We start from the raw sequence: 16,087 nt of genomic DNA, 5'->3' as shown, positions 1-16,087 counted from the left end.
CAAACAATGTTCATCAATTATGCCATAAGTACTGGGCTACGATAAAAATCAGCAATTAAGGCCAAATGCTTATTAAGGATTGAAGGATTCAATGAGAGCTCAGTGGGCCGTGAGGAGCAGTGCTGGAGCCCAGCTGATTCTTCTGCTTTCCCCAGCTTACACACAAATGGCTGCTGCTGTTAACTACTTGCTCCAGGAAACAATTGGGAATGGCAATTCTGCAGGAAGAGCTCTGAAAGGCCAAATAATTTGTTTCAAGCAGGTGATGATGGTTTCTGTATGTGAGTTCAGGAATCCACTGTCTCAATAGCACAATTCTTTGTGCTGTTTGTGCCCGCTGCTTAGGTCACGGTTTTGGTTCCTGGCCTAGGTGGTTTTTGGGTTTTGTTCTTGTAGACTAAGAAAGCCACAAATTGAGCATCAGAGATAGCTGGTGTGTGTGTCAAACCCTGACATGAGCTTGGAGCATGCTTTTGTGTTCCCAAGTATAGTTTAAGAGTGCCTTCCTTTGTTCTGAAGAAAGAAAGAAAACAAATTATTATTCCAACACCTGGATTGGAAAGCACTTTTTATCATACTTGGAAATCTGTTGTTTTTTCTGCCTTCAGAATAGACCCCCAGGATTTGATTGGTAAACTGTTGGTCACAGTTTGGGCAGATTTCCTTTATTGCTCTAGAGGAATTGTCATTTTAGTGTAGGAAATGCAGCAGATTGAGCTGAGGACTAAGAGAGCTCTCTGTGTGCATTGTGCATTAGCATAGTTTCAATTATATATAGAGTGTGCATTTCTAATTCAATTTAGGTGTCAGTGAAACAGCAGTCATTGAGCAGTGGATATTTACAGGCTCTCCAGCACGGAGCTGAACCCAACCCCGCTCCCATTATGCTCATCACATCAACAGGAATCATCTTCCCTGGGATTGTCTGGGAGCCTTCCAGAGGATGCTGAGAGCTCAGGCAGCCTGTGCAGGAGGGACAGGAGGAGACCCTGGGCAGTGTCCCAGTGCAGAGCTGGGGGTGGATCAGGGACTCAGAACACCTGGCTGTGCTGGTCCTTCCTCAGCAGCACAGTGCAGCAGATGTGGGCTTTAGTGTGGACTGGGTGAATTCCTGAGTCCATTCCAGGGCTGTTGGCCATGAATCACTGCACTGAAATCCTGGGCTCCAACCTTAAAGGAAATGGAAGCAGATGTTGTGTAGATGCTCCTGCAAAGGCAAAAGGAATCTCGAGCCAGGTTAAGGAAAAGCTGACACAGGGCAGAAATGGGATACGTTGTCAAGAGAGAATGGTTCCATTTAGTCCAGGGAAGCGCTTGTGTCCTTGGAAGTCAGAGCTGGCCTGAAGTACTCTGTCCATCCAGGGACCTCAAAAACTGAACAGGCCTTGATGTGTTAAATTAGGTTTCAAATCATTTAAACAATGTTTCCAGAGAAAATTTGTATTTCCTCGTCCCTCTGACTGTTTCTTCCCTTTCTTGCCTTTGCTCCTCGTCCTCTGCCACACACCCGCTACAGAATTTTTGTCATTCTCTAAGTGCCAAATTACTTCCCTCCTGCCACTCGATTTTTTTTTAATGTTCAGTCTAATCAAGGCCTCGGAGCCAAGACGTGCAGAACAAGGGGGTCAATTGTGCTCCCACTTCCATGGTGCGAGCCTGGAGCAGCCCTGCGGAATGCTGCAGTAAATTTCCATCAGCCTTGGCGGAGCTGCTCCGCCAGGCAGCTCAGGGGGAGCTGACTCAAACCTCCCAGAGCGTCAGGAGGGCACCAAAGACAATCCATTACCACGGGGAGCTGCTCCACTGCATGGGAATGAGAAGGGAAATAGCTGGGAGGCAGCCAGGCTGCCTCATCCCGGGCTGTCCTTGGGAGCGCTGCTGTCCTGCGGGGCTCTGGGAGAGGGAGAGCAGGGTGGGTGGCCATAGGGAGCATCCTCAGTGGCCACAGCTGCTTTCCCCCTCGGGAGAGCCCAGTGTCACAGAATCCCAGGATCACTGAGGCTGGAAAAGACCCCCAAGAACCCTGAGTCCACCCTGTGACCAATCCCAACCTTGTCAACCAGACCACAACCAAGCAGTGATGGGGCTTTTCACAGCAGCTGGTTTCCTTTTCTGCCTTCTAGATGCTTTTTCCACAGGATAGCGGCTGGCATGGAGCATTCCTGTGGGAACAGAGAGATCAGGAAGGGGAGTGATTGTCGGGGCTGCTCAGTGATGGGCCAAATTTAATGGGATGGCTGCGACCCAGGCTGGAGGTTGAGTAGGGAAGTGATGCAAGTCGGAGAAGAGAGGTCACGTAAATAACATCATCCAGCATGTTTGCTGTGAGCCAGCAGAATGTGAGTCGGGCAGAAATCTGTCTCTGTCAGGGACTCCTGCCGATCCATTTCTCCATGGATCAGCTGCACGTAGAGTTAATCTGCTTATGCAGCAGCTGAGAGGCTGAGATGCCCTCAATGCCCTCATCTCATCCCTGCATCCAGACAGAGTCTCCACATCCCAGGGGAGCCAAAATTCCATCTGCATCTGGCGTGACCACCCCTCGTGCCTCTCGTTTCCTCTCCCCCTCTGCAAGGCATTGGGTGGGACAGGATTGAGAGGGAGTGAAGTCACCTCTGAGGACACGTCTTGTCAAAGGTGTCCCAGTCCATGGCAGGGGGTGGAATGAGATGAGATTTAAGGTCCCTCTCCCACCCTAACCATTCCATGATTCCAGGATTCTGTGGGCTGGAATAGGAGCTTGTGTGCTTAGAGCCTCGGTGCCACTTCAGATTGTCTGTATCTCTGTCATGGGTGTCCAAGGGAATCACAAGTGTGTGTGACCTCCAAAACCTCGGGCTGGCCTCCATCAGTGGCTCCTTGTCCTCACCAGCAGCATCAGCCAGGCTGCCCCAGGCAATCTGCTCTGACCAGTGTCGTTGTGCAGCCACTGGAGCTCAAATGCCACCAGAAGGAAAAGACGAAAACCTTTATTTTGTCCTAATTTAAAATCACCAAGGTGTGTAGGTTGGAAGATTCAGTTAATGTTTGTAAACATTAGTGGCAAATGTGTAACTTAATCTGCATCTTATTTTATTTATTTCATTTAGAGTATCATTCATAATACCTCATCCTGTATTTTATAATAACATTTCTATCACATCGCAAGGGCCAACCAGAATTAATCCACGATGCTTCCCTCTAGCTCATTTCTAGACAGAAACCCTGGCAGACAATTTCTGTTCAATACTGGTGTCCCTTACCACCTAGACCCGTGTTCCTTGTCACCTGGCCTGGTGGCTCAGCACAATCCCTTCCCTTCTGCACGTGGTGCTGCCTCCAGGCCCAGCTGCTCCTCCATCCAAGTGCTGCTGGGTTCCAGGGAGCTCATCCCTGTCTGCACTGCTGGAATTCCCTGTAAGGAGCAGTGCAAGGCCCTTGCTGTGGGGATGGTTCTCTCCTGGGGATGCTGCTCCCTGCTCCTGCACAGCTCTGCAGCATCGAGCTGCACGTTGGGCATGTTCCAGTTCCAGTTTGGAGCAGCTGTGTGGGCAGCACAGCTCAGGACACTCCCTTTGTGCTGCATCACTCTCTGCAAGGCAGGGAAACCGCTGGGGGAACGCTGTATTTCCATGGGGAGCAGCTTGGGATGGGGAGCAGCTTGGGATGGGGAACAGTTTGGGATGGGGAACGCTGTATTTCCATGGGGAACAGTTTGGGATGGGGAGCAGCTTGGGATGGGGAACAGTTTGGGATAGGGAACAGCTTGGGATGGGGAACAGTTTGGGATGGGGAACAGTTTGGGATGGGGAACAGTTTGGGATGGGGAACAGCTTGGGATGGGGAACAGTTTGGGATGGGGAACAGCTTGGGATGGGGAACAGTTTGGGATAGGGAACAGCTTGGGATGGGGAACAGTTTGGGATGGGGAACAGCTTGGGATGGGGAACAGTTTGGGATAGGGAACAGCTTGGGATGGGGAACAGTTTGGGATGGGGAACAGTTTGGGATGGGGAACAGTTTGGGATAGGGAACAGCTTGGGATGGGGAACAGTTTGGGATGGGGAGCAGTTTGGGATGGGGAACAGTTTGGGATGGGGAGCAGCTTGGGATGGGGAACAGTTTGGGATGGGGAACAGCTTGGGATAGGGAACAGTTTGGGATGGGGAGCAGCTTGGGATGGGGAACAGTTTGGGATAGGGAACAGCTTGGGATGGGGAGCAGCTTGGGATGGGGAACAGCTTGGGATGGGGAACAGCTTGGGATGGGGAGCAGCTTGGGATGGGGAACAGCTTGGGATGGGGAACAGTTTGGGATGGGGAGCAGTTTGGGATGGGGAACAGTTTGGGATGGGGAACAGTTTGGGATGGGGAACGCTGTATTTCCATGGGGAACAGCTTGGGATGGGGAACAGTTTGGGATGGGGAACAGCTTGGGATGGGGAACAGCTTGGGATGGGGAACAGCTTGGGATGGGGAACAGCTTGGGATGGGGAGCAGTTTGGGATGGGGAACAGCTTGGGATGGGGAACAGTTTGGGATGGGGAACAGTTTGGGATGGGGAACAGCTTGGGATGGGGAACAGTTTGGGATGGGGAGCAGTTTGGGATGGGGAACAGTTTGGGATGGGGAACAGCTTGGGATGGGGAACAGCTTGGGATGGGGAACAGTTTGGGATGGGGAACAGCTTGGGATGGGGAACAGTTTGGGATGGGGAACAGCTTGGGATGGGGAAGGGCTGGGCCTGCTGAACACATGAATGTGCATCCTTGGCTTCCCTGATTTAGCTGGGTTTCTGAGGGCCCAGTCACATGCACCCCTTTATGTAGCTTTATTTAGCTTTGCTCTCTGGAGGAGACCACAGCCAGTGCACTCTGAAAGTGCTTCTTGCTGATTGCTTTCCCTTTCCAGCTGCATTTTAGCAGGACAGCAGGTCAGCCAGCGGGACCTCCTGCACTTTGAACTGTGTCCTAAGAGCATCGTTTCTCCAATCCCCCTCATCCTCCCGGAGATTTCTCTCCCTGCTTAGCACAGCAAAAATCCCATTCTCATCACCTGAGCGCCTTCACCAGATTCTCAGTCTCAACAAGTTAATTAGATTAAAGTGTTTAAAAAAATCACTTTCACAGGGAGACATGAGCAGAAGGCAAGATGCTTCTCCTCATCTAAGAGAGCAAGAGCCGTGTATTATATCAGTTAATTGGTTCAGCTAAAACTGGGATAATTCAGTTACTGCAGAGTGAGTGATTTAATAAGGAAGCCTTCGGTTCACAGCAGCCCAGTGCTCGGGGTGTGTGAAGATGTGCAGCAGGGCTGTGTGCAGGCAGGGCTGGGCAGGGTCCTGTCAGGAGCTCCAGGTGTCTTCAGCCAATGCAGCCACCAAGGGCATGAACCTGCCTGGATAAAGGGAGGAGCAAGCAGCAGGCACCCAGAGAGGAGTAATTATTCCTGGGGACCTCTTCACAAAGGTCATCCTCAGATGGTTTTAGTGCAGCCTCTTAAGCCTGCACCTCAAGACTGTCTCTGTTACAGTGATCTACATTTTTAGCCCAGTTTTCCCCAGGATGAAGCATTGCAGTCACACCATCTGGCTGCCTGCACGGTTCCCCCCCAGAGCCTTTGTCGTGTGCTTTGACATGTACTGTTAGGTAGGCTTTACCAAATTGCTTTTGCTATACTTTAGTATTTTCCAAAAGTTAACACCACTAAAGTTTGCTTTAAAATATATTTACCCCAGAGACAGTGGGGGAAAAGGCTCCCAAGTGATATTGAACATAAGAGTTTATGTAGGAAAATAATGGGGAATTCTTCATCCACTTAGTTGCAGTCACAATACAGTTGTGTTCATCTCACAAGTGAATCTTTATCTTGAGTACTTACCCACGGGACAGCTAAAGCTTAAATAATAGCTGCAAACATTAGTGAGGATTGAAATTAATGGTCTTTAAGGTCCCTTCTGACCCATACCATTCCAGCTTCATTCTGCACCTGACCATGACCCACAGGGATCAGTGGAACTGGGTTTTTTTCACTTCTTGGCTGTTTTGTTGTGGTTCAGAGGAAGGTGAGGGGGCCTTTGGGAAGGGCTCTGTGCATGGGTCAGTGTGCAGGGAAGCTGAACATGTCCCTTGGCTGGGGCTGTGCCTGCATTGCTGGGCAAACATCAGCGCTGTCTGAGCCGTGGCTCCGAGCCACGGCCCTGCTTCCTTCCAGCACTATTCAAAGTGCTTCCCTCTGTCTAGACTCTTTCTTGTCCTTCTCAGTGCCTTTTTTATGCCCAGAGTTTTATGGCAGCAGCTTGGGAGCATAATTCCCTTGCCCAGGAGAAGCAGCCATCAAGACAAGAGAAGTGTTGGGGTTGTTTGTGCTCTCGTGCAGAGTTGTGCCTGCACAGAGAACTCCTGCCTTTCTCATGGCATCTGCTCCCAGGCACAGCTGGTGTAAATCTCCTCAAAGCCCTTTTATGTCCAGCTGATAGTGAATCTACTGGAAGTACATCCACACATTCTCCTCCTACAGCTCATGGAACATGGAGTCACAAGTGTTAAGTTCTTTGTTTGGTAGAGGACGTGCTAGGAACTGCTGGTTCAAAAAGATTAGGCACGGTAATTAAAGCATAATTGCTATTAATAGTTGTCTTCCTAATCAGACTTATCTCTCTGTTGCTCCTTACCTCAGAGGATTTTTTCCCTCTTTGTGTTTTTTTGGGAATGTGTTTGTTATGGAGGAAACAAAGCAAACCATGGCCATAAAGCCGGGGTAAATGTGTGTAATTCAGTGAGCCCAGCACACACTGCTGGGTCCATGGTGGGGTGGGTCTGTTTTTCTCCCCGTGCAGCAGGGCAGCAGCTCCTGGCCGTGTTTCATTCCCCCAGCCCTGTTCTGAGCTGTGCAGTGGCTGGGGCTGGCTGGTGTCCCTGGGGGCTGGCTGGTGTCCCTGGGGGCTGGCTGGTGTCCCTGGGGGCTGGCTGGTGTCCCTGGGGGCTGGCTGGTGTCCCTGGGGGCTGGCAGGAGCGCTCAGAGTGGAGCCAGAGCACGGGCTGCTCCTGCCCCATGGACAGCCGGGGATCTGCTCATTGCAGCCCTCGGCAAAGCCTTTCAGGGGACTTCAGAGCCCAGCCCGACCCTGCCTGGTGCCAGCTGTGTTCCTCTGAAGGTCTGTGTTGGCACAGGGGCAGGGCAGGGGGTGCTCCATCAGCCCTTTCTCTGCTTCACTTTGTGCAAAGACAACGCATTTTCCTCCTGTCCTGCTTTTATCTTTCCTGCACTCCTCTGTGCCTCTTTGCTTTCTACCATTCCCTTTTCTCCTTGCTTCTTCCTTTCCCTTTTTTCTTTCCCAGTATTCATATTGCCCCCGAGTGCAGTCGTGCAGCTACAGGAGAAATCCCCGAACAATCTGGCAGCCCTTTGAAGAGGGCTCGTGTTCTTCTGTGTCAGCTTAATTACCGTGTCCCACTGAGGATGCTGAGGCCTTCGGGGAGGGGAGAGCAGAGGCAGCTCTGAGCGCTGGATTCAGGCTGGGGCTGTGCCCGGGGCACTGCAGGGCTCCCGTGGGACACTGCCTGTCACCTGCCCTCTTGTCACCCTGTCTGTGCCTCCAGCATCTTACTGTGTTGTGTTTATTACGGGTTGGTTCTTCCAGACCTGTCCCTCAGGTGCTGAGCTCCTCACCTGTGATCTGGAGAAGTGCTGAGCAGAGTGCCCAGGAATAAACACTTTATTTAGTCACTGAGCTGGGTCAGAGCTGGCTGTGCCTGGTGGGAACAGGCCTGCACGGCACCACCCAGAGGGAAAATCAAATGACAGAGTCCCTGGGGACAATCCCTGCTGACTGCCCTCCCTGCTGGCTTTCTCCCTGAACCTGTAGATTCTGCTTTTCCCACACCCCAGGCCCTGCTTCTGCCTCTCTTACCTGGTCACCGCCAATATTGACAAACTGAGCTGCCCAGAGCATCAGCTTTGCAAGAAATTCCATATTTTTCATGGCTGAACACCTTTCCTGTCTAAACACTGTGATTTCCTGGAAACAGCATAAAGCTGTTGTTAATGGGCCTGATCCCATGAGCTCACTTCATTCCCACTGACTTCCTTGGCAAGTGAATAAATACATATATATTCATATAAAATACCGTAAATATGAAATAACATACAAAATTTATTATACAAAACGAATATATCCATTTGTATGAATTATTATATAAATATTCATATATTCATCTGATTTTCACAGTCTGCCAGCACATGTCTGCCCTTCTTACGAGGACTTGCTTTAGCAGTGGAGAGAGGCAATGGAAGGGATGTACAGGACTTGGGCCAGGCTTAACTTATCCCCCACCCCAATCAGACTAAGCCAGAGCATCACCTCTGGAAGCAGAGCCCTCCTGGAGCCTCAGGAGCCTGCAGCTCTGGTGGCAGCGAGCTGGAACCTCGCTTGTTTTTATGGACTGTGTTTTGGGCTGGCCTGTGGGTGCTGTGTGCACCAGCCCAGCGTGTTTCTGGGCCAGACAGGGTCACATCAGCGCCGTGCTTTTTACAGAAATAGCTCCCAGATGTAACCATTGTGTCACAGCACATTTATGAAATTTGGCAGAATTGCAGGATGTGTGGGGTTTGTGTGCGTGAGGGTAAATCTGTGCTCCAGCCTCCTCTCTGACCTGCAAACAAGGTTTGTCCCAGCCTCTTGGGCCCCGTGTCCTTGCCTAGTTTGGGACCACAATAAACCAGCCCTGGATGGTGATAAGATAATGCCAGGGCTGGAACTGCAGGCTGGAGTTTTCTTCTGTTGGCTGAGCTGGACATGGAAGCAGAGTCAAGGCATTTCCAATCTCCAGTGAAAAATGAGAACAGAATTACTTCCCTTCCTGCATCTATTTGACATTTTTTCATGGCTCTTTAATGCTTTTAAATGGTGTCGGAAAAATCCAGGCATGACTGAAAGCAAGACTGGTAAATGCTTTCATTCCTTCAGCTGGTGGGCACCAAACATCTCCCATTGACTCCTTCTGTTACACTGTAATTAATGGCTTGATTGAGCTGTGAAAGTGGGGGAAAATAATCCTAACGCTGTGCAAAGAGCTTTATTTGCAAAACAAAAGGCCACACGAGGAAGAGGGCATCTCGGGTTTGCTCCTGGTCATGCGCGTTTCCAGCCATGGAATCCTGTGGTGAGTGATGAGCAGTGACACTTGGGAGTTCAGTTCCTTCCCGTGGCACAGGAGGCAGCCTTTGAGGGGGGTTCAGTCACAGAACTGGGGTAAGAAAGGCTTTTCTCCTTGTGGGAGTGAATAAACCCTCTCTCAGAGTCTCGGGAAGCGGGTTCAGGGGGGTCCCTGCAGCTCTCACGGGGTTCCCAGCTCACCATCTCTCGCCCTGTGCAGGGGACAGCAGAGGCCAGAGCTGCTGGGGACAGGGTGGCACCAGCCAGGGTCACCTCCCAGCTCACACGGGACAGCAGAGGCTGTGCCACTCCAAAGGCTGGAGATGCTGGTGCCCATGGCTCGCCCTGCTTTGGAAGGAACAGATGGAACCCATTTGTTGGATGTCTGAAGGGCATTAGGAAAAGGTCAGTGGTTAGAATATGGATGACGTGCTTCAAAAGTGCATTAAAATAGCACAGTTGATTAAACTCTGAGGAGCAGAGTGTTCACAGTTTAGGGGGGAATTGCCTTTATAATCCCCTTTGTGGCCGGTTTTGAGGGGAGGAATTTAAAATAGTTTGATATAGTTTTGCACAGGGATTTTTGGCCTTGCTATGAAATATTCATACTGCAGTTAAAAGAACTGAATCAGGACTTGCAGTCTGCTCCTGTGGCTGCCATGTGTCCCCATGCCCTGCCTGTATTCCTGGTTTTTTCCAGTACACACGCAATGGTGGAGCAAACACAAGCGTGTTCCCTGCCGTTGGGAAGCCATCCTTGCTAAGAACAGATTGCCTTCAACAATTTGTCTTCAACAGATTGTCCTCAGCCTCCTGAAGGAGGAGTGGATTTGCTTCTCCAACTCCAGATTGGAAACTCTGCCCCTGAGCCATGAAAGCAATGGTAGAAAACAGCTCCCTGTGTTCTTCTGAAATAGAAGTGCTTTGTAGACGAAGCCAATCAAACAAACGAGGCAGTGCTTTAATGAGAGTGGCCCAGGGAAGCAGGCGAGGGACTGTGCCTCAGGAATGTGTCTGCTGCACCCATCCCCTGCTGCCAGAGCGGGCACAGCCCCTCTCAGAGGCTGTGGGCACCCAAAGGATGAAGACAAAAGAGCTGATCCAGTCTCCTCCAGCACCATCAACACGGCCAGCAGGTCCATGGCGAGGCATTTCCTCCTGGAGCTCTGGTGCTGCAGGCCCCCAGCTGGCCCAAAGGGAGCCCTGAGCAGCCCCAGGGCTGGCACTGCAGGAGGTTTCATCCTCCTGTCCCTGGAACACACAGGGCTGGGATGGAGACTCCCTCACCCAGAGGTGTCAGGACTGTCCCTGATTCCACGGGGAGACTCGAGGGGGCTGCTCGGTGCCTCTGCTGTACCAGCAGGTGTTTCTGGCTGAGTGAACATCACCCCAAAACAGACATCGGGGTGGACAGTGGGCAGCTCTGGAGCTCGCTGAGTTCCACCAGTGCCACCAGCAGTGGGCTTGAAATGGGCACGAAGGGCTCCGCACTCCCTCCTTGCTGTGCTGCTGAACGCTCTGAAATGCTGGAAGTGCAGAATTCCTGCTCGGTTCAGTGGCTTCCCGAGGGAGAGGCAGGTGAGCTCTGGAGCCCGTGGTGCTGCGGATGGGCTGGCAGGGAGGGGAGCTGCCCGCTCCTGGTTCCCCGCACATCGCATCCCCCGCGGGGCTGTGCGGGATCCCCGCTGCTCCCGGGCACCCCGGGCACCCCGGGCTCAGCCCCGGAGCAGGGCTCGGCGGGCAGGGCACGCTCCAGCCTTTGTCCCGTGCTGTTTTTAGGCTTTGCAGGGCACGGCTGAACCTGCGGCTGTGGTGGCGAGGCTGGCAGCGGCTTTAGCGAGCAGCAAACAGGAGCCCACAGAGCCCTGCTCTGAGCACAGGCTCACCTGTGTGACCGCAGCCGTGTCAGATGCCACCCACGGGCTGCTGAGCCTTTCCCATCCCCGGTGGATGAGTGATTCACCCCTCCAAGCATCCCCCGGCAGCTGGAGGAGTCCAGGCTGTGCCCAGAGCCTCGCCACGAGCAGGATGAGCAGCGAGGACCCTGCCCTCACCTGGATACTGTTGCTTGGGAAACCACTCCCTCCTCTTCTGCTTCCTCCATCCAGGGGTTCTGCCTTCCCGAAGGCAATGTCGCGATGGAACAGCCCCAGAGACAGCACAGGTACGAGAGACAGCGCAGGGAAGGCGTGGGAATATTCCCGAATGTCTTGTGAGAACAAGTAACTAGAAATATTTGTGTTTTCACGTGCAACATGCAGGGAAACAGACTTGTGGTGGTGTGGGGGTGTGCTCCAGGCTGCAGTCCGCTCCAGGCCAGAGGCTGCTGGGCTCTGAAGATGAAATTCTGACCCCGCAGCTCTCAGGGTCTGAGCTTTAACTGTGCTGTGAGTCCTCAAGGAAAAAATAGGGCATTTCAGTCGAATTTTCTTTGCCTGTTGCTGGGAGATCCCCCTCTGGTCACCGAGACTTTAGGTGTGGTTTTTTCCAGGGTTCAGATGTTCAGATGGGGTGAGTGGTGGTTCATCGTGGGAGCCTTTGGCTCCTGCAGGTCACCCTCCCAGCTGGCAGCACAACCTTCCCTTTGAAATTGCTCCCTGATCCCAAGAACTGGCACTTTTTGATATTCCTAAATGATGACACTAATCATTTGCTATTTTTGTTCCCTCTGTCAGAAACACTTGGTAAAGCCTTTTTGTTTCTGTTCCCTTCCCCAGGCGCTCACAACCCCCTGCCCTGGGCTGGGAGCCTCCTCTGTGCCCTCCCAGGCCCCGTGCTGGGGATGGATTGGAGGGAGTGGAGCGAACAAGCAGCATCTTCACAAGCTGCTCTTCCTCATTCTGCAAAAAGCAGGTTTTGAGTGGCAAGGCTGTGGCCCAGAGAGGAGCCGGGATGGCAGCAGCTCTGCCAGGCTGTGCAGCCGGGGCACAGCTGGGGATGGTGTCCCCATCCACTGCTAACGTCACTTCGATCTGACACACACACAAACATCTCTCTGAGCTAAAGATCTCCCCACCCCAGTCTCCAGGACACTTAATTACCATGCAGCCAGTACATTTCATGGTGCCATTACAAATAATTTAGCTACAACGATATGGCAGTTTAATTTGCCTTATTTATCTCAATCATTTTGCATGAGGGAGATAAATGCCTCAGCAGGATTTCACGTGGACGCTCCGTCTCCTTCACCGTGGTTTCAGGTAAAGGCTGCACGATACATCCCTGCACAAGAATTAATCTTGCAGGCGATTGGCCTGAGGTGAAACCCCCCGAGCAGGTGGACAGAACTTTGCCTGGTGGCTGTGAGCCGAGCCGGGCTGTGCCGTGAGCTGCTTTACAAGTGCCTTACCTTGGAGCCCAGGAGAGGGGAAAGGCGACACAGATCCCCCCTCAGCCATGTCCACGGCGTCCTGCTGAGCACGTACTTTGCTGCTCCTTTCTTTTTTTAGTTTGGAAATGTCAGCACTTTCGGTTCCCATGGGAACCCTGTCTTTTCCCTTGGCACAGCGGAGCTGCGGGCGCTCCGGGGCTGTGCTGCCTCTGGAGGTGTGTGCCAGCCATCCCTGGCCCCTGGCCAGCACCCAGGGGTGGTCCCCAGCCCTTCCCCGGGGGTCCTGCCCCTCCACACCCCCGAGCGGGGCTGAACCCAGCAGCTCTGGGCTTCCAGGGGCAGCCTCAGCCATGGCATAACTGCAACGAGGGACCGGCAGCTGGTGGTGAAAACTCTTATGGGCCTGGTTGTAATCCTTTATTGCAATTGTTGTAATTATTCTAATTCTCTGTAGCCGTGTGGGGTCGGGCTCTGCTCCCAGAGAACGAGGGACAAGAGGAAACGGCCTCAGGCTGTGCCAGGGGGGGATTAGGCTGGACATCAGGAGGAATTTCTTCACAGGGAGGGTGGTCAGGCATTGGCAGGGGCTGCCCACGGAGATCTGGAGTCCCTGGAGGTGCCCAAGGAAGGGCTGGACGTGGCACTCAGGGCTCTGGGGTGGGGACAAAGTGGGCATCGGGCACAGCTGGGACTCCACGGGCTGGGAGAGCTTTTCCAGCCTCAGTGAATCTGGAATCCTGCGGTTTTACAAAGCACCCAGGGACCTCACGGGAGAGTAGGGATGTCCCCAGTGCAGGGAGCCTGGCAGAGACACAAGCACTGTGGTGATGGTGAAACTCACAGGCTTGGAGTAAAAACCTCATTTTGCCACTGTTACAAATCCCCAAGTTCGAGGGGACCCCTTTGCTCCTGGAATCCTTTGGGATGTGCTGAAGCAGCAGCAGCAGCAGCAGCGGGTGTGGTTCAGCTGTCAGCGCTCCTGCGGGACACTCTGGGCTTTATTGGGTTAATGCAGCTCCCAAACACGCCGAGTTCACTGGGTTTAGGGGTGCCACGACCGTCATCTTCATTGCTCAGTTTTCAAACGCTGCTGCTTAAAAAAGCTGCTTTCAGAGCAGTGGGACGTGTGAAACAATGCGGAGCTGCTGACAGGTACCATGGCAATGCTGTGCCAGGAGCTGCTCTGCTATCGCCTCAGCTAATTCCCACTCCATATTTATGAGTATTCCCACTCCTGAAGGATGCTGACAGCTCTTCCCTGGATTGCTGATGTCCCGGGCCGGGGGCTGTGCCCTGTTTGTGCTGGGCAGGGGGAGCGTGGCCACGGCTCTGTCCGTGCCTGGCGGGCGGCTCAGGGCTGCCGGGGGCTGGGAAGCGACCCTGAGATCAGGATCCTTCCTCCCCCGGGACGTTCAGAGGCTGCACTGCCACCCTGCCAGCCCCAAGCCCTGTCCCCCAGCCCCATCCCAGCAGGGCTGTGCCATCCCTGGTGTCCCCAGCCCCATCCCAGCAGGGCTGTGCCATCCCTGGTGCCCCCAGCCCCATCCCAGCAGGGCTGTGCCATCCCTGTGCCATCCCTGGTGCCCTCAGCCTCATCCCAGCAGGGCTGTGCCATCCTGGTGCCATCCCTGGTACCCTCAGCCCCATCCCAGCAGGGCTGTGCCATCCCTGGTGCCCCCAGCCCCATCCCGGCAGGGCTGTGCCATTCCTGGTGCCCTCAGCTCCATCCCAGCAGGGCTGTGCCATCCCTGGTGCCATCCCTGGTGCCCTCAGCCCCATCCCAGCAGGGCTGTGCCATCCCTGGTGCCATCCCTGGTGCCCCCAGCTCCATCCCTGCAGGGCTGTGCCATTCCTGGTGCCATTCCTGGTGCCCCCAGCCCCATCCCAGCAGGGCTGTGCCATTCCTGGTGCCCCCAGCCCCATCCCGGCAGGGCTGTGCCATTCCTGGTGCCCTCAGCTCCATCCCGGCAGGGCTGTGCCATTCCTGGTGCCATCCCTGGTGCCCCCAGCCCCATCCCAGCAGGGCTGTGCCATTCCTGGTGCCCCCAGCCCCATCCCAGCAGGGCTGTGCCATTCCTGGTGCCATCCCTGGTGCCCCCAGCCCCATCCCAGCAGGGCTGTGCCATTCCTGGTGCCATTCCTGGTGCCATCCCTGGTGCCCCCAGCTCCATCCCAGCAGGGCTGTGCCATTCCTGGTGCCATCCCTGGTGCCATCCCTGGTACCCTCAGCCCCATCCCAGCGGGGCTGTGCCATCCCTGGTGCCCCCAGCCCCATCCCAGCAGGGCTGTGCCTCAGCAGGGGCTGCTCTCCTCCCAGTGCAATGTTCCAAGCTCTGGGAAGGCAGGATTTCAGAGCAGGAAGGTTAATTGCTATTTGCTTTCCAAGCCTTTATCTCGTTTTTAACTCCTCTCCCTTTCATCTTCCCTCTCTGCTTTTTGAAGAACCACTCTTAGAGATCAGTTTGCAGGCTCCAAAGCAGCTGCAGGTTTGGGGCTGGGGAGAATCAGCAGAGGAGGCTCATCTGCAGGCTGTGGTGGTCCCTGGGCAGGATCCTGTGCTCCTGAGACACATTCTGTGGGAACAGGGCTTAGGGGTGTGAGGAGTCACCAATCCCAGCTCCCAAGGGTGGCCTGGCCCTGTGAGCCCCGAGTGCTTCCTCTCTCAGCTTCTCTGTCGGCACCATCTCTGCCCTTCTGTGTGAAAGAAAGGTTCACCTTTAACCATCAGGTGCTTTCCTTACCATAAAGATATTTACACACTTCAATAAAGGCAGCTCTCAGCATTCCATGGAAGTTAAGCAGATGGAGCTCGTGGGGTGTTTTTGCAGCCTCTCAGGGATTTTACTCATTCTCTCTGCACTTGCTGCACATCTCTGTTAAGCACTCAAACACCAAACCTGAATGCAGATCTCCAGGGTAAGTCTAAACACTGGGTAATTGAATTTTCCATGGCCAAATTCACTGCCCTGCTCTTCTGGCTGGTGGCTTTGTTTGCCTGGGAGCAGCCTGGATGCTCCTGGTGCGTTGTTTCTCCCCCCCTGCTCTCCCAGGGCCTCCTAGGAGCAATCTCCAGCATCCTCATCACGGCCCAGTGCCCGGGCATGGCCAGGGTCTCGCACTCACATCTCCAGTTTTATTCCCACATTCATTAAAGCCTCTCTGTTTGGATGAGTGGAGTGTTTGGTAGCACAGTGTGCCTCAGCTGCTCTTCCTCGTTAGTGACTCTCCTGCCAGGCTCTTAATCACCCATATGTTTTATCAGCAGTGATCTTGCATTTGCTAACAATCTGCAGATTAGAAAGAAACGATCCCTGGTCCCTGGCGAGGCGCTGCACAGGCCGGGTGTTGTGCTGATGGTGTTGTGCTGGTTGTGCTGTGCTGGTGGTGAAGTGCTGCTGGTGCAGTGTTGGTGGTGCAGTGCTGGTGGTGCAGTGATGGTGATGCAGTGATGGTGATGCAGTGCTGATGGTGCAGTGATGGTGGTGTTATGCTGATGGTGCTGTGCTGGTGATGCAGTGTTGGTTGTGCTGTGCTGGTTGTGCTGTGCTGGTTGTGCAGTGTTGCTGGTGCAGTGCTGCTGGTGCAGTGATGATGGTGCAGTGTTGGTGGTGCAGTGATGGT

The sequence above is a fragment of the Poecile atricapillus genome, chromosome 11, assembly GCF_030490865.1.
Source record: "Poecile atricapillus isolate bPoeAtr1 chromosome 11, bPoeAtr1.hap1, whole genome shotgun sequence".
Taxonomy (NCBI): Eukaryota; Metazoa; Chordata; class Aves; order Passeriformes; family Paridae; genus Poecile; species Poecile atricapillus.
The sequence above is the reverse complement of the archived record's forward strand: the minus strand, read 5'-3'. Positions refer to the sequence as shown.